This window comes from Numida meleagris, chromosome 6 (assembly GCF_002078875.1).
Source record: "Numida meleagris isolate 19003 breed g44 Domestic line chromosome 6, NumMel1.0, whole genome shotgun sequence".
In the NCBI taxonomy this organism is placed as follows: Eukaryota; Metazoa; Chordata; class Aves; order Galliformes; family Numididae; genus Numida; species Numida meleagris.
Genome location: NC_034414.1, coordinates 29,931,329 through 29,952,766, shown reverse-complemented (window position 1 = coordinate 29,952,766; position 21,438 = coordinate 29,931,329). Strand labels below are relative to the sequence as shown.

The 21,438-nt window shown below is 41.0% G+C and overlaps 2 long non-coding RNA genes across 2 annotated transcripts; one reads left to right on the top strand and one right to left on the bottom strand.

The window, feature by feature from the left end:
* On the top strand, window positions 8,675-17,055 carry LOC110402145. The gene is made up of 3 exons (XR_002440926.1): window positions 8,675-9,792; window positions 12,960-13,130; window positions 16,856-17,055. It is a non-coding gene; the product is annotated as an uncharacterized LOC110402145 (long non-coding RNA).
* Window positions 11,310-15,348, bottom strand: LOC110402146. The gene is made up of 2 exons (XR_002440927.1): window positions 14,845-15,348; window positions 11,310-14,042 (listed from the first exon to the last, which is right to left on the bottom strand). It is a non-coding gene; the product is annotated as an uncharacterized LOC110402146 (long non-coding RNA).

Sequence of the window (21,438 nt, the reverse complement as noted above, 5' to 3'; positions counted from 1 at the left end):
AATTTCTCCTAATAGCACTTGAAGTGAGACACTCTGCTAGCCCAGCCAGAGCAGGCTTGTATTCAGGCCAACCCCACCCCCCTCCGCCCCGCTAGCTTGCTGGGTATGATGCTGTTGCTGAGCTGCCCCCAGTGTGGTGAGCGCTGCTGGTCAGAGACAGTGAGCACACGTCCCTGCACCTCGTCATAGGGTCCCTGCAGCCTTGGCATCCCTGCACATGGCTGTTTGCTACTAAATGAGTGGCTCTGAACACACAGTTAAGTGGAGCTATGAGGAGCTGAGAGCCCTCACTGCTTCAGCTGTTACTTTAACAGAGTTCTGCCAGTAGTCTACCACCTCTGACAGTGTCTGTAACACATGCTGCACTCCAGGCTCTATTGAGGCCCACCTTAAAACGTAAACAATGTAAATACAGGCTCTGACTCTAGGCTTTCCCTGTGGACTGTAGAAAACTAGATTAAATTGTCAGTTTGCTTCTGCACTAGATAAAACTTTTATATAGAAAAAAAGTTTTATGAAATTCATGCTTAGCCTTCTCTGCAGCCTTTCTGCTCTGGAGAGGATACAGTTACAGAGCAGAAGAAAAATCTTTGTAAGACAGTGCACCTGTCTTGTTGGAGGAACAAAGCAAATGGTGGTGGACGTAGGAAACTGAGGGCAGACATGATAGCTCCATAATTTAAGCAGTTAAACAGAAACATTTCATCTCTGCCATAGAGCTACACTGGGTAGTGCAGGACACCATAAGGAGTGTGGTACGAAGATCTCTGAGCAGGTTTAATTGGGATTAGTTCTTGTGAGTGTCTAGCTGATGTCTGTCTGGTCTATAGCTTCTGCTGCAGAGCTGGTGGCTGCTGCATATCAGCATGGTGCTGCCTGAGTGCTTGCCTTGGACCTGGGCTGGTTCTGCTGGGGACAGCTGTGGTACTTCCCAAAGCCGCAGTGTGGCTCATGGATGGCTCAGGCAGCCTGGCCCATAGGTGATTGGATGGGAAGTTCTGGTCCAGGGATGCTGACCACCTTGTATGTCTATACCTATTCCTATAGTAATTCCTGTATCCATGTCCATGTTTTCAGATTAATTTCTCTTGCTTTCAGCTGATGTTCCCCTCTACCTTTACTGTTTTCTGTTTTCTCATGTAAATGAACAATGAAGAACTATTCATTCGGCTGTCATCCACTCTTCACACCCTTTTCTACTTCAGGCATTTCCCTGTTGATCTGGAGAACTTGTCTGAGGCTTTCACTGCATTCTTAAACTAAGACACCATCCTTTGTAGAGACAGCGGGCACAACATCAGAGCAGAAGGGTTTTGTTTAAATAATGCCATTAAAGCTTTGTGTCAGAATTAACAGAAGCAATGTAATTCAGGTCAGGGAATTAAAATGTTTAGGGATATCAGTGCTAGTTTTCAGACTTTCAGACTACTTTGTAATCCTTTTCTAAAAATGTCATTTTTACTATCTCTGTAACTAGCACCAGCTGTCTAAGGAAAAAATATCTCCTCAGTCTTTTGAGCTTTATAGAGGAGTATTTTGGGCAGGAATAGTTCACATTGGGTAAATATCTCAACATTTCTGTTGAAATGATATCTTGCATTCGTTCACAGGAACATTAGAACAATATTATTTACAACGTAACTTTCAGATGCAAATGATATCTGCAGCTGAAAAGTGGTTCTAGCTCTGAACTAATTCACCACTTCCCAGTCAACTAAAACATGCCTACATTACAGTGGACCCAAATGTTTATGCAAGTCCTGGGCCTAGCTTAATGAACTTGGGAAGGTTCCCAGTCCTTGGATGCTAACACTCATAGTGGTTAATGGCACAACCCATATGCAAGCCTCTTCTATCTTCCTGCAGTCACATCCACAGGAAAAGCAACACAAATGGGAAAAGCAATATAAGCAGCTTTCTATTAATTTATGTTGCCTCTATTTAAGCAGGATGGGCCTTGGTTTTTCTGCTGACTGCCTTGCACCTGAACTTGCTCCACAGCATGTGCTGCTGCTTGGAAATGTGCCCATCCCTGTGCACATGCTCAGCAAATCCCTGCCTATCCAGGAGAAGGAGATGCTTGCTCAGCTGTGCCTTGTGTAGATGGGTACCATCACCCTGGTCAGGGAGGCAGAGGCTGAGTTGTGCCCAGGCATTGCACTGCTTGTGTGCAGCCAGCCCCATGTGCTGGGGAGGGTCTGGTGTCCTGGCAAAGTAATGGCTGGGGGCATGCCGCTACCACTGGACAGGATCATCCTGCTCTGGCTGCTTCCCTGGTCACTGCAGAGCAGAGAGGAGAGACTGGGAACTGGATAAATGGATCTTCTGACTGTGCATGAACTGAGGCTGAGTGCTTTCAGCTGGACAGGGCAGCTCTATGCGGTCAAAGGGTTGAGTGCAGCAGCCTTCATGCTACCTGTTAACTTCCATGGTGACTTATGAAGACAAGTCTACGCTCATGTCCTGTCTTCTGTTAGAATCAAAGCTGCTAGAGCTATGCTAGGACAGTGGATGTTGGCAAAGGGAAAGGCTTTACTTCCTTGGAGGCTCTTCTCTGGGGTGGTGAATAGAGGCTATTAAATATCATTTCTATCTCTCAGCTGCTGAGATGGAGGAAGCCTACAGTAAACAGCTGGGGAATTATTTCAGTATTGTTAAACTCAGAAGAAGAAGAAAGGTCCTTAGTCTTATTGCATATTGATCAGGTCAGAAGATCAGTGCTGATTTCAAGATCAGCACTGAAATCAATCTGCTTTGATTTCTGGTGAGCTCTTATTCTGCTTAGAGAAGTTTATGGGGCTTAGTAGGCCCCGGCTCCTTTCACAAGGGCAGGCTTTCTTAGGTCTGCTCCCTCTGTCCTAGCCCTGTGTGCTCCCTTGCTCCTTGACTGGATCTCTCATAGCCCCGTACCAGCAGCTCCCGAATTTCAGAAGCCTGACCTTTCTGACCTTATAAGCCTGACACCATGCAAGTGGCTTTGAAGAAGCAGCTCTTCAGACAGTCCTGATAGTGTCACATTGTTATTCAGTTAACTTTTCCTCAAACTTTTGAGGAATGTGCTAGGTAAAATGTGACATAACTATAACAAAATGTACCCCGCTTCTGACCCAAGGGGACAGCAGAAAGGTACTACTGCCTTGGAAGCCCATTTGTGTCCCTTTGGTTGTGCTGTAGCTGTGGTACTGCCAAGGCTTTGCTGGCAGTTGCCTGTTCTCTCCAGGTTGTGTAAGTCCAGCTGCTGCCCCCCTGTGTATGTATAGCCACAGCTGTGCAGAGATGCACGAGAGGTGTCATTGCTGTGTGTGCAGTGCTGAGGGTGCAGCACATGTGGGTGCAAGCTGAGAGTTAACAGCCTGAGCCAACCACTGAGTCTTGCTTCATTGCTGATTGCTGCCAGCTTGTTCTCCCCTTTGGTGAACTTGCACGGTTCCTGTGAACCATGTGCAGATGAGGCCAAGCTTCAGTAGCTGCCCAGCCTGCTGTCTAAGTAGAGTAACAGGCAGTAAAATGTTCTAAAATAGCTTATGTGTATTTTGTTAAAAGGGACAGGAGTTCATGCTGTAAGCTGCAGGGGCATGCACAGTCTTAGTTAAACTCTGTGAAATATCAGTGTTATAGGGTTTTCTCATCCTGTGTCAGGTACACCTCTCTGTCAGTGGGGCTGGCAGTGTGTAAACAAGAATGAAACAAAAATAAGCTTTCTGCTTCTATGAATGTAGAAGCAGAAAATGGGTGGCATGTATATCTTATCTCCGTTTTAGTTCTATTTTCCTTTTTCAGCTGTTTTTTCCTTTGCTTTTCATTGTTTACAGTGTTTGTTACTTGTAGCTCTAATCTGCTTAATTTCATGTTCAGCCCAATTACTTTTCATCATTTAATAAACCATACATCTGTTCAGGCAGTGGAAATATGATGGAGAAACAGTGCCAAGCTGGGTCCAGGATGGACAGAACCAAACCGGAGCAGCAGCTGGGTTAGGAGGTTAGCAGCGCCTCGTCACTTCTTGCTCATTTTGTTTATATAAAATGCAATTTGTCAAGTGCTGCAGTGTCTCTGCAGCAGCTGACACTTAGTGGTTCCAACAGCATAAGATGACAGGATGCGATCCTTCAGCTGCCAGTTCCTTCCTTCTCGGCCTCGCTTTGTCCTCACACCGAGGCTGCGGGGAACAGCTGGTGTTTGTTTTTGGCTGCTCCAGGAGTGTGAGGGTTCTTCTCTCAAACTGTGTCCCCAAACTGCCCCTGCAAGTGTTTGTGTGGGGATGCCAGGGACAAAGCAACCTGGGGAGGCCCTCACATTCTGCTCCTAGTCCCACAGGTTTGCGATATGGAGAGCTAAAAGACAGAAATGCTGATATTTGTGATAATGGAATCACAACAAAACTATTCTAAAACAAAAGGGAAGCATAGGTGTGTATGGGGGAAAAAACATCAAACACTAAAAACTACTAAATGTTTGTGTTTGTCCTTAAAAGCTAGGACTGTGGCACTCAGAACTGGCTTTGAGACAGCACTGGAAACACCGCTGAAGTGATGTTGCATGAAGCACCAGTGAAAAGAGGAATATAACCCTATAAAAATGAATTATAGGTGTATGGAAGTCTACAGATTGATGTTTAGTGTCAGGGAAATGTCACTTTCTCATGGATACTCTAAAATCCCTGCAGCAAATTTGGGCAAAGCCCTCAGATTCAGGTATGAGAGTGTGGAGAGCTGTCTGAGGAGAAGGAGAGGCTGTGTGCAGGAGGACTGCAGGTCACAGCCTGACTCACAACAAAGAGTGAACACTCAGAGGTGTCAGTGAAAGTTTCCACCACGTTATTCTGTAGCTGCTGCATAGAATGCCATAGATTTCACCTCACACAGAAAGCTTCTGTTAGGAGAACATAATGCTGGCATCTCCTGCAGTCTCTCTTCTGCTGAGTACCAATGGTGTGCGAGGCAGGTTTGTGGTACGCTTCAAGTCCTGTGATGTGCATGTCCTGGCCTGGGAGGCAGTGTGTGGACCTACAGGCAATGAAGGGCTGTGGTTCTCTGAGTACCCCTTTTCTGCCTTACTTTTGGCTGCCCCTGTTGTCTATAGACTGACCCAGCCACAGTGACATACTTGTGGTGTGTTTGGTTGTGTTGGTGGAGGAGTGTGGGAGGCAGACAGCGGAGGGCTGCTTGAGGAGGCTGCAGCTGGGAGCATCCCTGAGTGGTCTGTAGGGGAAAAAATGCCTCGTAGGGAAACACTGCTGCAGTTGTGAAATAAATAGTACAGCAACCTAAAGGGGGGAAATCACACATTTGTGTAAGCAAAAATAAACAAATAAAAGCTTGGCAAGATGCCCTGATCTCCTGTGTATGTGTGAGATGCAGGGTGATTCATACATAGATTTTTTTTTTTATCAAAAGGGTGTCGTTCTCTTATATGGCAAGAAATGGTAGTGAACGTCAGCTGAGAATGCCAGTAGATGAAGAAGAGATTTTGTAGAGGAACTGAAAATGTTTAGTGATTCTATGACAGCGCTGATAATATTTACTCTGATTTGCTAACAAAATTTCAGGTGTGAAGTAGTAAATAACTCCAGATTACATTCTGCGGGGAGGAAATGTTCTCAGTTCCAAAGCACTCTTCTGTATCCTGAGATACTTTCAGACCTCTCATCCCAGGCTCCGTCTCCCTCCTGGCTGTGCTTTCACAATAGAATTGTTTAAAACACAAACATCAGATTCCTCCTGCTTCTCAGTACCATGTGCTCCCTAATGCCTTACTGTGCTCTTCCCTGTTTGTTCTTCCAACAATTGGAAAGCAGCTCTAAGGCACTGCTAATTGCTGGGCAGCAATGTCTTCAGTGGAAAACCTTCCCTAATACCCAAATATGTCTTCCATTACCTATCTATGATCCTCAGGAATGGGCCTGTTTTGTTAACAGGTTAACTAATGATCTGTAGATTCAATTCAAGTTTATTCAAGAAATTGAGCTTGAAAAAATGATCGCTATTATAGATAACAAAGCCTCTGCCTGTGATCAGTATTTAGAGAAACCACGTTATGAGACTTTGTGCTCCTGTAATTCTTTCCCTTAATTATCTCAAAGCACCTAAACAACTGTCTAACCCTTATAGCACCTGGTAATGAAGGAAATGTAGTATTTACAATTAGGCAAACTCACAGCTAGAGTCAAAATTATCAAACATGAATGCTTAAATACAGTAATTTGAAGTGCTATTTATTTTAGTAGGTGTTGAGTGTGTCTGTCACTGAATTTAAAGAAACCAGAAGGTGATCTCTAGGTTTGCAAAATAAAACTATTCTATTAACCATGTGGGAACATAATTGTGCCTGAATTTAAGCAACACATTCTAAGTTTTATGTGGTTTATTGTATTCTGTAATTATGAAGTGTGTGAAATAAATCTATCTCAAGGCCTTACTTCAAAGGATCCCAAAAGATGTAATAAATGCATTCTAGTGCAGTGCAGCCATTTGGAGTGTGGTGTGGCAACTACCTCACAGCACATAGGAACTTTACACAGCACTGTACAGGACAAGGTGAAGAAGGCTTTATTGAGCTGCAACTGCAGGGAGAATCTAGGTCAGAAGGATGCAATTACTTGAGCTGACTGAGCAATGGAAAAAATCCACTAATGCTCACTTGAGCTCAAAAGCAAGCTTTGCTTTCACTTACAGAAGTGAATTTAAGCAAAAGCTTAAGTACTAGCAAAATATATGTTCAATTGGATTGTTCACGTTATACTTTAAATGTGAAATGTATTTGCAAGATTCAAAAGACACTTGGTGCAGAAACTGCATCCCTTGAATGCCTAGTCAACACTGAATTAATGTAAAAATTATGTAATAAATATTCACAGAAAACTATTCACAAGATATTTGTATGGTGAAAATATTTTCCAAATGGATTCACAAATACATAAATTACTGTGTGAATTTTCTGAGAACTTTGTGAGCAGAAGAAAAAGAAGTGTGCTGATTCAAGTATCTATCAGAAATGAATTTCTACTTTGTGATCCTGTTCTTACAGAAAGTATCCTGGGATTAAAGAACCAGCATCAGTGTAAATAATTTAAACTGAAACATCTGATGATCTGAAATACTGTAAAACAAAAACATTTCATTTTCTGTAGTTGACTGGTATCCATTAACATGCAGGGATGCCACTGTTCTAAATACTATTCAAGTGAGGAAGAAACAGGCTAGTTCCCTGTTTTGAAAAGTGCTTGAGCACTATTACCACATTAAAATAGGTTTTAAAAAATAGCCAAGAGATCATTTACTATGTGAAGTCTGCTAGTTGGCCAGTCTGCAGTAGCCTGGGAGCAACAGAACCAGGCACAGACTTCATACATAACTGAACTACAGAATCCTTTTGGTCTTGCGAAGTATCTTATTTGGTAAATGTATTATAATATTCAGTGTATGAAGCAACAGTGTGGAGCAATACAGGAGAATTTCAACTTTACTTATCCTACCTAATTTACAACATATTTTACAAATGTCTTCAACCAGTAAAAAAAAAAGCAGTGATAAATTTCCCAATGATATTTATCTTGTCTTCTATTTGCACAGATCTAACACTCACAGATATCAGCTGATGGGAAAATGTTAGTAATGCTGTCTTCCTGTATCTCTTTTTTTAATTTTATTTTATCAAATGTAGTCAGTGGCATATCTGTCAAAATACCTTGCCACTTGCTTTACTGCTAAAACAGGTTCAATTTAATGGCTACTTATATATTTTTAATAAAACACGTGGATGGTTTACTGCTGGTGGATACTTGAACGGTGTGCACCAGTTACCAACTATGTATTCCATAGATATAAATGATGATTTTAGGTGTTCTGACAGCTTTTCTAGTTCAGAGAATATTACATAGTTCTGTAATAGGCCTTAGACCAAACTCTCCAAATACAGACAGCTAAAGTTAGGATTTCTACTCCCATTTAAAGACAGCTCTATAATAATGTATAAGTTTGTAGGATTTTGTGTCTTGTTGGTCCTATCAGACAATATGGACAACAAGTTTGACAATTTTGAGAATAAGACCCCCTCATCCTAGGTCACAAAGGATGGTTTAAAAAAACCTTAAACCTGTCAGTTAACTTGAATCGTAAATTGAAATGTTCTGTTATCCGAGACTTGGGGGCTCACAAAGCTTTACTTGTTAATTAAAGCAGGCATCCCCTCTCCTTTTTTACCTGTTCTGTGTTATAATTCAGAATCTGCAATCAGAATAGCACTGAATTTGGTCAAGTCCATCTGTTACTCTTATCTTAATGACTTTATTCCATAGGCCTAAGATTTTATCTGTTTTACCTGAAGCAATATATTGCAACTCTTCTAAAAATATCTAAGTCTATTAGTAAAGGTAGTTACTGACACTAATTTATACATTACATAGCTGGATCTATAAAAGCCAGTGACAGATTCTTATGTAGCGATGAAGAATAAGTTTTATGATGCCTAGAAGCTGGGGTGGACTAACAGCAAAGACTTGAAATAATTTAGCACAGTATTCTACACTAGAAAATTATTTTTGAAGTTCCATAGAAGTAATTTAATGCAATTTTCTAGAATACACAATATTCATAAGGCCTTTTGGCTAAAACCAGTGTATAGGCTTCTACAAGACTGTTGTATATGAAAACAATAATCAAGTACGTTACAAACAGATGCTTCAACAGCAAGAACAACAAAAAAAACAAACTGTTTTGTGTGCATCTCTTCTCACAGATTCCAGTCAACATAGGACCATGCACAGGACAGTGTGTCTAGATGCAATCACTGAAGCCCCATAACATGATATAAGATAATCCTATTGGAATGGAATGTGGGTCATATGAAATAGCTACACACTAAAGAGGGAAGAAACTCAGCTCTAGAAGACAGATATATAATAGAAGTAGACAGGTTACACGCAAGCGGATATGGAGGCAAGAACTAGAAATAAAAGGAAAAGCTTTTGTCATCAACTGGCTTGATGTAGCTGGGCCAAAAGAAGTAAGGTTCTTAGGAGTCCAAAAGTTCAGTGAGCAGAAGGCAGTAAAAGCATGGCAATAAATCCCGCACTAACAGCAATAACACAAATGGGAGATTAGCTTGCGTACTGCTGTTCCCAAAGGAGTTTTTCAAGGGTGAGGTTTGTGTTGGGAACCTCTGAATCAGGCTCAAAAGATTTTAGGGAAGGACAGAACAGAGACAGGTCAATGCCATAGTTCATAGAAGCAAGCAGTAAGAAATGCATTTTGCAAGAAGAACAATTTTAGAATAGAGGCCCCAGAGCCAGCTCCATGGTTGTAAATGATCTTGAATGTAAATTACCAGTTTAACTTCATGAGGAATGAATTTTGCAGGAGTGCAGTGTTGGAGTTACAGCAGCTCTTCAGGCCTATGAGGTTTTGGTTCAACTTCAAGGTGCCAGCTGCCATCCATAGGCATCTGTTGGAGCGAGACAGCCTTCTGATGCTGCCTCCCCAGCATGGAAGCTAACTGCATGGGAGCAGCAGAGAAAGAAGAGGAAAGTTGGCATAAGGAAATATGGAAAAAGCATCTTTTTAGTTAATGTCTGTAATATTAAGAAAGGAGAAGGAGTTCAAAGGTGCATGGGGATTGCTGGGTTACAGCCTGAACCAATGACTGAGCACCAGGTGAGAAGGCATGGGTTACCCAGGGAGCTCAGGTGCAAGCAACACTCCTGAGAGACCCTCATTTAAGGGTTAGCAGCCAAGAGAGCAACATCTCTCTTCAGAGATCATGCTCTTCTCAAGATATCACTGGTCTTCAGAAAGGGTGAGTAACCTTCTGTATCTCTTTCTAAACTAAACCTTAACTAATTCCTTTGTAAGTGTGCTCCCGTCCTAGCAGAAGGCATTATTGTCACCCTCCATCCCTCTACAAAAGAATAAAAAGAAATATGAGAAAGCACTCACAAAGCATGAACAACTGCCTGCAGCATAATGATTTTCTGCTTTTTCCCATGAGGTGTTTCTGTATTTTGTCAGTACTTACATAGCGATTCCCTTGAGACCATGTAGATCATTAACCTGGTGCTGGATACAGAAGAGCAATAACTGACTCTTTAGCTTTAGGTCTTTTAGTTGTATTTTTTTTTTTTCCAAAAACTCCGTGTTGAGTCTGTCTCTTGTCAAATGTAGAAATAATAAATCAGATACATGCATGGGGTGAGGGCTATGAGCTTGGTTAGTAGCCATCTCTGCTTCTGTACAGGTGACCTTAAGGCAAACGACCTACTGAGTTCTTCACATCCACCATATCAGCTGATGGGAACCCACTGGGGAAAGAGCTGTGGACAGCAGCACTGAACCCATGTGGCAATAGCCAAAACGTGCCTCTGCTGGGTGGCTGCCACCTGCAGGCCTTGTCCCTTGGACTTGAGCTGATTCAGTAGCCCACACAAACATGGCGGTTGTTGTTTTCCACCCTACAGCCAGGGTGTGTTGCCAGCAGGATTCTTCAGAAGACAGCTAGGGACACCTGGAGGTGACACTCCCTGGCTCCTGGCAGCTCGGAGACTGTTCCCGCAGCTTCACTGCAAACCTTTCACCTCTCCCACCTCCACTGTCTTTCTTATTCTCAAGTCTCAGCCTTTTCCCTGACATGGATGGGTGCAATGTTCTCATGTTCTGGCCCCGATGCCCGCAAAGGGGGAACAGACGTCAAGGTCTCTCTGTGCTGTCTGCCTCTGAAAAGCATGCTCTCGAACAGGAAAGAAAACTATGTACTAAAGTCATTTCTTGAATTGTGGAACTACTGAATGATATTCTTCTTTAAGTCTCTCAGGTTACTGGAGAAAGGAGAGACCGAAAGTGGGGAAATCAGTGAGGAGGAAGTAAAAATAATATCCATGCTGAATATAGACTGCAAGAAAGAACAGTGTTTTCAAGGAAATGGGGCAGTGAGAGTGAGCAATAGAGAAAAATATGTAAACAAAAGCCACAAGAAAACACTTTTAGAAACCTTAAGTGTTAGAAGAATAGTATATCAGGCCAGATCTGACAAATCGCACAGCCATTCATTACAAAATGACAAAAATAGTGGAAAACAAAATGCAGCACACTTAAAAATGTTGTTTCAAGAAATGCACAAGCAGTGTGTGATGCCATGCTAGGAAAGCAAGTCAAAATATTAAAAAGAAACAGCTCTTCTCCATGTCCCAAAAATGTCATGCAGGAGTATTGTCTTTTCAGCTACATATCTTTATGAATTTACTTGTAAATTATTGGCATTAAATGGATACTTCCAATTAAAAGAAAAAATGCATATACACATGAATCTAAGTAGTGCTGTACATTTCACCCAAACATTTATTTTCCCTTCAGATAGCATTATAAGACAGTCAAGAGATAACAGCTTACTCACAAAGACAAAGCCCAGTTAACAAGAATATCAGAAATAATGGAAAAACAGGAAATGGAAATAATAAAGATACTCAAGCCTGATTCAGAAATGTTAGTTGTATATAACCTTCTTCCAAACATATGAGCAGATTTAAAGCCTGCCTACACTGAAGGAGCCAGCTGTCAGGTTGCTTTCACCCCACCCTTTCTTATTACATGCCGCCTGTGCTGCCTTCTCATGGAACTCTTTCCCAGCTCCTCCCTGGGCAAGGGACTCCGCCTGTGAGCAGGTGAAAGCAAGGTGGTCTGCCCAGTCTGCAGAGAGACACAAAGGGAAAGCAAGCACTCTGATTCTTGATCTGTTTGTGAAATATACGGAAATACAAACCGGATGATTTCCCTGTTCTTATTCGGTATTCAGTGCACATTCCTCCCTCCTTCTTCAGCAGTCCCTGGCATTTTAGCAACCCAGATGCTGCAGCATTTAATCAATGATTCAATACACAGCCCATGAGATGTGCTATGACACTTCAACAAGCAACTTCTATCTCTCCGTGGGGACAGAGGATCTGAGTTGCTGTCAGTCTCTTCTTGTCAGTTATAATTAACCATACACCCATTTACATACATAAATATTTATACACAAAGAGGAGACTTCCTAGTGCTTCATCAGATCTCTGTTTATCATAGTGGATTCTGATGACAGCAAAACACAATCTAGTTTTGTTATAAACTCGGAGAGAATTTTGAATCTCATAAATGCAGATATTGCAGCCCAGATTTTGAGAGCCTGAGAACTTGCAGCTTCTGGGGACACCTGAGAATTGGAGATGCACAGTGTCTCTTTCATTTTAATGCAGCTGTCCACAGTCATAATACAGACATGGGGAAACAAACAGCAGATCGTACAAAACTTTTACAACATTTTGCTTTTTTTCAGGCTCAAAAAAGTAAAAGGAAGATTGCAGGTAAGGAGAGTGGCAAGGCAGAACGTTCATAACTGATCTTTGGAAGCTGAAATGCATGGCCCAGGGTTTCTGCACGTCTTGTGCTGGGGTGGGAGATGCTCAAGATGAGCTGTCTAAATAGTTTATCTTGCACCAAATTGCTGGATAAAACAGATCATCTCTAGCATGCATCATGCTTACATGTTTTAGAAATCTGCCTTTCCCTGCTAATCATTTAGATGGTATGTTGATTTAGTAAAAAAAAAAAAAAAAAAAAAAAAAAAAAAAGTTTAGAACTTACACTGGACTTAGTTTAGTTGAGAAAAGACATTTTCTTAGAAAGTGCGAAAGAAACTTGAAGAGGACCTGAAGGACACCAGCAGTTCTTGGAGAGGGGCTAAGCAGGTAGAGTGGAACATGGCTGCTCAGCTGAAGCTCTTGCTCAATTTTCTAGGTTGTTATACATTGCAAAGTTTGGCTGCCAAAGCTAGGCTTCTAACTGCTAAATAAGTTTGTGCAGTCTAAAGCGCATCTGTTCTTTCCAGCTGTCTCATTTGCTCTAGTGAAATAGATTCTCTCTATTTAAGTTAGGCTGTCACAATCACAACACTTTAACTAAAAAATGCTTTGTTAATTTTCTTTTGTCATCCAGGGAGCATGCCACTGACAGTGAGCTGGGATTGCCTGCCTCACCCTGTCCCCTTCCTCTCAGCGTGTCCCATTCAAGTGCTGTGCTGAGGGAGCTTCCAGAGAGCCACAGCTGTGGTGTTTAGGAGATGTGCACCCTCCAGAAGGATCCTCACAGGGGACACAGGTGACTCAGGTAAGGAAATAATTACTTTAAGGGAAAGTGAGGTCTCTTTCACAGGCAGTAGGCGGGAAGAAAGCAATTAAGCAAAGCAACCACTGTCATCTGTATTGTTAACACACTACGTGTGATCTCTGCAGAAAGCTGGCAGTAGACCACCAATTTAAAGGAATTTATGCTTAGCAAAGTCTTCTATAATATCAAACAGTCAGAACTAGGATTCTAAGAAGGGATTAGATACATAAATTAGAGATATCCTCTGGTAAGGGATAATTTAAAATTAGAAGCGAAAGAAAATATAATCACCCTTAAGGTCACAGCTAACAGCAAAGCCAGAAACATCCACGGTGGCTCTCACCTGATTCCAGGGAAAGGAGTTTGGAGGGGAGCAGAAAGAAAAGCTTGGTTGCAAGAAAGTTATAGAGAGAAGCACAAGAAATGCGTTAAGGAAATGAAAGAGAAAGATAACATTTAACTAATTTGCTTTAAAAGACAAAAATATTTCTGAGAGTTCAGAGGAAACACTGCTTTCTGGTATGAAGAAAGGAAATTGTTTTCCTAACTTTATCTTGAGTATACCACATCCTACAGTTCCTACCACCTCTTTCTGGCCTTCTTTAGGAATGGAAGATATTGGTTGCAGCAGTAATTGAGAGAAATCAAAGCCTTACAGAGGTGGAGGACTCAAAGCCACTGTGGACTTCTTTTAGAAACTCTTTCAAATAGCCATCTTGACCATTTTCAACATTGCTTTGGACACAAGGTGTTTTCTTAACTTCAGGAGGGGGATGACTAACACGCAGTCTCAGCCACTGCATCTTTCGATTGTTGTAGAAGAAACCTCTGTCTGCACTTCTTTGTATGTAGGTAGTTATACACAGGAACACAATCCATGCCAGTCGCTGAAGCTTAACTGTAGTCAGGCTTCTGCAGACAAAAACAGTGCAGACAACTCATTAAAATCAAGCAAAATAGACTGGCAATTTCAGAAAACAAAGCAAAACAAACAAAAAAAAAACAACCAACAGCCAAAACCACAAAGCTCTACATAAAACAGTTAGTTAATGATAATTGTTATTTTTACTGTATGCTCTCTTAAAATTCTCATTCTAGAGTTTTCAAGTAATTTTGCACAGTGACATATAATTGGTTCCAGTTCAGCAAATTGATTGCATTGGATTCAATTGTTAATTGCAGTTACTGTTGCAGAAACAAAACGCAGTTCATCTTTTTATGAAGTGCAACAGCCACCTCTCACGTGATATAAACAAAGCAATTTCTTTTTAATTTGGAAAGTCAAAGTTATCTTTAGGAGATAAAGTGTATTAAAGAAGAATTCAAAGACATCCAAAGATAAATCAGGGGATTTGAGATAGATGGACTTAATTGCCTAAGCTGAAAATTTCAATATGCAACTGAACAGTGCTGTAGTAGCCCAGGCTCAGCAGCTGCCTCCTTTTTAATTCAGTCATTCCTCCAGTATCCACAGTTCTGCTTTTTGGTCTGCCAAGAACTGCTCCAGCTCCAATAGCTATTCATCTGTTTCTTATCTAACCCTGATGCTGTCCAGAAACCAGGCAAAGTATCACTTCTGTTCCCAAGGAGTCTATCGCATGCCTACTGTATGCTTCACATGCATTCAGAGGATTGGCACCCATTGTATCTTTGTTCAAGGTAGTAATGAACTTCTCACTCATTATATATTTAGTCTAGTGACTAAAATTCTCACCCAGGTAAGAAGTTCATTTCCTCCTCAGCCTCCAGGTGCTCAAACCGCCAGTTCTCACCTTGCAGTACAATCCCTGAAAATCCTGGCTATCCCTCCATTTCTACTGCAAAGAGGAAGATGCAAAGCAATGAGGTGGGAATGAACATAGACCAATGGTGCAGCAGAGAAAAACACTTCTTGTCTCTATTCATCTCCTATTGCATTTGAGAAGCAAATAATGGTCTCTGCTGAACTCAGCAGCACTGGAGGCTTTTTACAGCAAACTGTGCTCCATGCCAGAGACTTGTTACAAATTCCTTTCTGAAAGAACAAAAAAAGTACTAGATTGATAGTCTAATCTGTTTCTGTCAGTAAACTACAGGCACAATGACCTGCATCACTTAAAGAGGCTTTTCTTAGCTGACAAGCGTGGTTTAATCACTGCTAAAAAGCATCTGTATGGTTTTGTCTAAAATGTTTAACAAGGATTTTTCTTAACAAAGAAAAACCCATCAAAATCCTTGAACAAATCCATGAGAGATGAATTCTTGTGCGTGCCTTCTTCCTTTATTGTGTCAAATGGGTGCCTGCATCTGTAACAGTCTACGTGTTAACGAGAAGCAGAGCACAAGAAGTAGAAGGGATAATTTATAAAACTGCTTCCCGCGTGTTACTGCTTCAGCTGTAGATGTAGATCCCCTATACCATGATTGCCATGTCTCCACCCATTGTAGCCACTTTTACAATTTCAAATCTTTCAAATCAACCACAAAGCTGTGTTAAAAAACTTGGAGGGACAGGGCACCCAACCTCCTTGTGAGAGATTCAATCCTTTCATTGGCCTGCATTACCCAAATCCATTCAATTCAGGCTCTGATTTGGGAGCATTTCCTCTTTTTATGGCTATTGGGTGTATTTAATAAACATGTTAAAATAAATGGGTAATATTTCTATTGTCTATAGAAACAGTCTGTAGCAAGAAAATTGAATGGAACAGTTTTGAGAGTTTTGAACCAATTCCAAAATTCTTTATTTCTGTGGCTTTGAATAAGTAATTTCCCTTCCTAGTTCCTCAACTGTAAATTGAAATGAATATAACCAGCCTAGTTTTGGAATTAACTGACATTTCAAAAGCACTATGAAAAAGACTGCCTCATTTTCATTTAATTGTTTTATCAGCAATATCTGCCACTTAGGGGTGGAGGAAGTCTTCGTACCTGAAATTCCCACAACCCTATGAGACCTAGTGTAAAAAAGAACTAATTGATGATGTGGAACTTCTATTGATCTGAGAGGATGGATTTAGCATCTCAATTAGCACATTCGAGGTCCCCTTTGTTTGAGATTTATCAGAATTGTGATTCAGGTGGTTTTCGTGACTGTCAATAAAGTCATGAACTGCCATGTATAGATATGTAATGCAGAGCAAGAAAGAAAATGCAGTAGTAAAAGATCTGCCAACTAACAATCTTGTAAAAATACTAAGTACAGCTTTAAGAAACAAAGAGTTTCTTTTGCTTTCAGCCTTACTTTAAACTATGCTGGAAACCTTTTTGAGCACCAGTCTTACTGTATCTCTTAGATTTCTCCTCCTCATATCCAGCATCTTAATCCTGACTGTTAATGTACACTCAGCCCAAGACCAGTCCATCTGCCACATACGCATCCAGGTCAGCAGCCACTGTTGGGATCAATTGGGTTATTCATGAAAGTGTTCCTCATCCTATGCAGCATATGCATATCAGACACATTTTCCCTCTGAGACTAAGCATATTTATATCTATTTTCAAAGTTCTATTGAATTGTTTATTAGGCTGAAAATATTCTTACCTTAAAAGCCTTTAGAACTTACGTATAATATATTAAAAATGCACTTGGTGAATAATTTTGTGAGAAATGGGTAGAGTCTGAGACAAAGAACTGCTAATTGCTACAGTTTGCTTTTCATGTACACATGTAACTTGCGGGTATTTATAGAAGTACATTTGCCTCCAGAGTATCACCGTCTTGCTTGTAAATCTTTTACTTTCAGGGTGACTGGCACAGGCTGCCCAGAAAATCTACAGTGTCTCCATCCTTCAAAACCTGACCAGATACATCCCTGATCAACCTGCCCCAGTTGGCCTTGCTTGGAGTGGGGAATTTGGACCAGAATAAATATCCCCAAAGATCCCATCCAACCTCAATCTTTGGGTGGTTCTAAGAGTGAGGAGAGTGGAGTACAGGATTCTTTTTCACTGAGGTGAGCTTTACTGGTGTAGGGAGGCAGATGGTGACTGTTCTGTTCAAAGGTGTAAAGAACCTCATTTCAGAGTTTGAATTAAGGGAGAGGCCAAGTGCATGCAAGGATACTCCATTTACAGGGTCTGTGCAGTTAAAAGGGAGATGGAGTTTGAAAGGCATAATAAAAGTAAATTAGAAGGCCCACAAGAGGGCACTTAGGAGAGAAAGGGGTTTTAAAAAGAAGGGTCGCAGGACTGTATGCCAGGGAGGACACAGCCACAGTGCAGTTTCACATTACAGCAATAATTCACTCACAGCGCCAAGTTTAAAAATAACCCCACTGTCACATGTTTTAATTAGTGGTGAAGGTTTACATTGTGCTGTTAAGGGGAGAAGCATATTCTTCCTCCCCTCTCTTGTCCAGTTCTTTCCCAATGACTGCAGTCATGAATTAGATCAACTCATTGAAACTACAGAATATTGAACTGTGTATGGGAACTGCTGAGTCATGGCCTGAACCACTGATTGAGCACCTGGAGGAAAGACCCAGTCAGCCCTGGGAGCACAGGTGAAGGCAATTCACCCCTCTTAGGCCTCATTTAAGTGCTGACTGCCCCTGAGGAAGGATCTCTTCCTGGAGATCCCTCCTTGGTGGGAGCCTTTTCCTGCGAGCCCAAAATCTTCCAATCTGGGTGAGCGCTGTATTTTCCTTCTACCTTTTGTAATGCTATTTCCATCGCATTAGTCCTGATTGCCATACTGCCACATAGAAAATTATTGTTACTCTGTTAGTGCGGTTCAGTGACTTGGACACATCCTGAGGATATTCAATTGCTAGAGCCAGCGTAAGTGAGGGGAAGGGGAAACAGAGCCATGAGAGGTGAAAGACGCAGGATTATCCACTTTGGCCACTTGCTCAATTGGTACCAAGTAAAATTTATTAGACATGATAAAGAAAATGTTATCTGAAATACTCTTGACTACAAGTGAGTGCCTGGTATGATCAGGCAGCGTGGTTGCAGCACTATCGCACACCCTACGGCAGCGTGCTCTGCTCCACACTGCAACAGTACCTACTCATACTGGAGCTTCTTTGAAAACCCCAGGCAGGAAAAGGCTCAAAACTACTTTGAAACTGTTGCAAATTTCAACCTCACATTACAAAAATCCACTCCACAACCAAAAACACTAGTGTTGAGTTTAATACAAGTTGATGGCAAAAAGCTATCAATATCTCCAAAATGTAAGAGTCTCAAAATCATGGCACCATACAGCATTTACTCACCAGAATCTGCTCTGTCAGGTAAAGCAACAGCTTATAAAACTGTACTTGAATTCTAGTAGTAATTATACTTTTTAACAGTATGCAGAGCATATTTTAAAGGATCTCTTATGTGGACCTCTCTAGAGGCATCTTATTGTGAAACTCATGATACAGTGAAGAAATACCAGGATTTTCTATTGCTTGGCAGCCTACCCTTATTACCCTTATTTCTAGCACTAAAATAGTAACAGAAACAAATGAACCAAAATAATAAACAAAAGAACGATAATCACAATTCAGTTACCTCTTACTAAACTAAGCTGAAAATCCTTCAGAGGTCTCACATACTAAGCAGATTTTTATATACTTAGCAGCTTCCTAAGTTACACTGCAGCCTGATCACGTGAGACAGACAAGCAGTTCCCGACACTTGAAGGTATTCTCCTGAAATGCATGCATGGAAAATGAATGGGAATCAGTCTCTTCCAAAACTAAGTACAAGAAACAACCGTGCTCAGGACACATTTAAGAAAAGTGTATTTTCAAACAGTGTGGTGGGGCCCTAAGGAAAACAAATGTGTACTACCTGGCTGCATTTAACCATTGTATTCAAAGCTGTAAGACAACCAGCTTTACTGAGGGGTGGAAAGAACAAAATTCCAGTGTATCTGCAGAAGGATTTCCATTTAGTTCCCTGAGAATTCTCTAGATGACCAACCTACAAAGAGAGATTAAAACATCTCTGATTAAAAAAAAAAAAATTGTGGAAAATTCTGTGCTAAATGCAGTTAGGTAATATCTATTCAACTAGATTGGACAGTATTATGTAAACAGCTGGAATGATCATGGACATCAGAAGAGCAGAATGTTTCCTGGTCTAAAATACTATGGGATTTCCAGCAACTCACAGTTTCAAAACACATCAAATGATACTGGGAGCTGCAAAGCCAAAACGAGGCATTACTTTTGGATTAGACCTCATACATTTCATAGGTAGTGTATCTTAAAGTCATCTATGTCTTAAGATGACCAGCCTGCATAGCAATTAGTAACAGTTAGTGGAAATGTGGATCATGACTCCTTATTCCTTGGGATCATTATTTGTAGAATAAGCAGAAATTAAAGAAGTTAAAAAAAAAAAAAAAAAAACAACCCTAACGTGGTTGTTTAACCCTCTGGGGCCCCCAGTACAAGAAAGACAGGAAGCTGTTGGAGAGGGTCAAGAGAAGGGCCACAAAGATGATCAGAGGGCTGGAGCACTTCCTCTATGAAGTCAGGCTGAGGGAGGAGGGCTTGTTCAGCCTGGAGAAGAGAGGGCTGCAGGGTGACCTCACTGCAGCCTTCCAGTACTTAAAGGGAGCCTACAAACAGGAGGACAGTCAACTCTTTGAAAGAGTTGATAATGGCAGGACAAGGGGAAATGGTTTTAAGTTGGAGGAGGGAAGATTTAGGTTGGATATCAGGGGGAAGTTCTTTATTCTGAGAGTGAGGAGGTGCTGGAACAGGCTGTCCAGAGAGGTTGTGGATGCCCAGACCCTGGAGTTGTTCAAGGCCAGTTTGAACGGGGGCCTGTGGAGCCTGATCTAGTGTTAGATGTGGAGGTTGGCAGCCCTGCCTGCAGCAGGGGGGTTGGAGCTTGATGATCCTTGCGGTCCCTTCCAACCCAAGCCATTCTGTGATTCTGTATGATTCTATTGGGATACACACCCATGCACACGCACAAGTCTTCAGACATGTCTGCATATTCACAGAGACACTGCTTTAAATGAAAATGAGATCCAAGCCTTCAAAGTAGTATTCCGTATTTTATGAAACTGTTGATTTATAAAAAAAGTAAGACAGTATTTTTGTTATAGTTGGGAGAAAAACATCTGGATAACTATTCAAGTTAATGTCACCTTAAAGTTAATGATACCTGAAATCTGAGTACAGTCTATGAACAGCAATGAAAGTAAAAGGATACCATGCTCCCAGAGCAAGTCTATTTGCCAGCTACGACAAACTTAGAAAGGTCAGCTGGCTGAAAAAATGCTTTCTAAGTAGTTGTCAAACTTAGCTTGACAGGCTTGTTCATGGTATGAAATTCTAGGCCCTAAAGATCTTGTCTCAGAAGCTGTAAACATAAAAAACACAGAGCTACGTCAATGGGAATTGAAGGAAATTTTTTGTGATGACAATTCAAAATCTGCAATGGTTTGGTAATAAGGTTGAAAACACTAAATAGAGCCCCTGCAGAGCTCCTTTAGGAAATGAGAAGGATCGTATCCAAGGTGGAAATAAAGTGAGGCAGCTGTTTTGCTTTAGCACTCTTATCCACCAGATTGTCAAGCATTAGGATGCTAATGCTGTAATCAGAAGTTATCTGGAAGAAGCAGACTATAGAGCTACAGGTTTCAAAAATGAAGGACCAAAGCTGCAATACATGGCTGAGCTTTCTGCTGTTGAGAAATAAGAAAATGCTTTGCTTCCATAAGATATAAGTATTCTAATACATTATTGTTAGCCAGAATATAAATTGATAATAACCTTACCGCTTCTTTGATTTCAGAGAGATGATGTAGTAAACTATTCAGAAGGGTGCTCTTAGTACCAATGTATTGCCTACATATCAGCTGCATGTTAAAAAAAATTGTTTGAAAAAGAAATCAAGTTAACCACAGTTAACAGTAATTAACAGTAGACACAAGAGAAATAATATTATCGATATCACTTTGTCGTTAGTTGTGTGAAATTGATTAACATGTTTTACTGAGGCAAAGCAGTGTACCCAGTGCCCTAGAAAAAGCATGTGAATAACAGACATTTTTACAAGTTATGAGTTTGATAAAAGCATATTTGTGCTGCTATGTTACATATTTTAAACATGGAACTAAAGTCTGCTCATTAATATCTTAATGTCATCTATTCAAAATAGGGAACAGACCCTAAGAAAATGATAGAGCAACAGATGGTTACAAGTATCATATGGGAAGGCATGACAAAAAGTTGTATGTAGGCAAGGTGTTTGTTCCAGATCATTTGACTATGGGAATGGGTAACGGTATTCAGGAATACCATACATGTAGTTCTGAGCTTCAATACTTGTTAGAAATGAGTCTATGCATTGCTGCATTTAAATCAAAATTGTT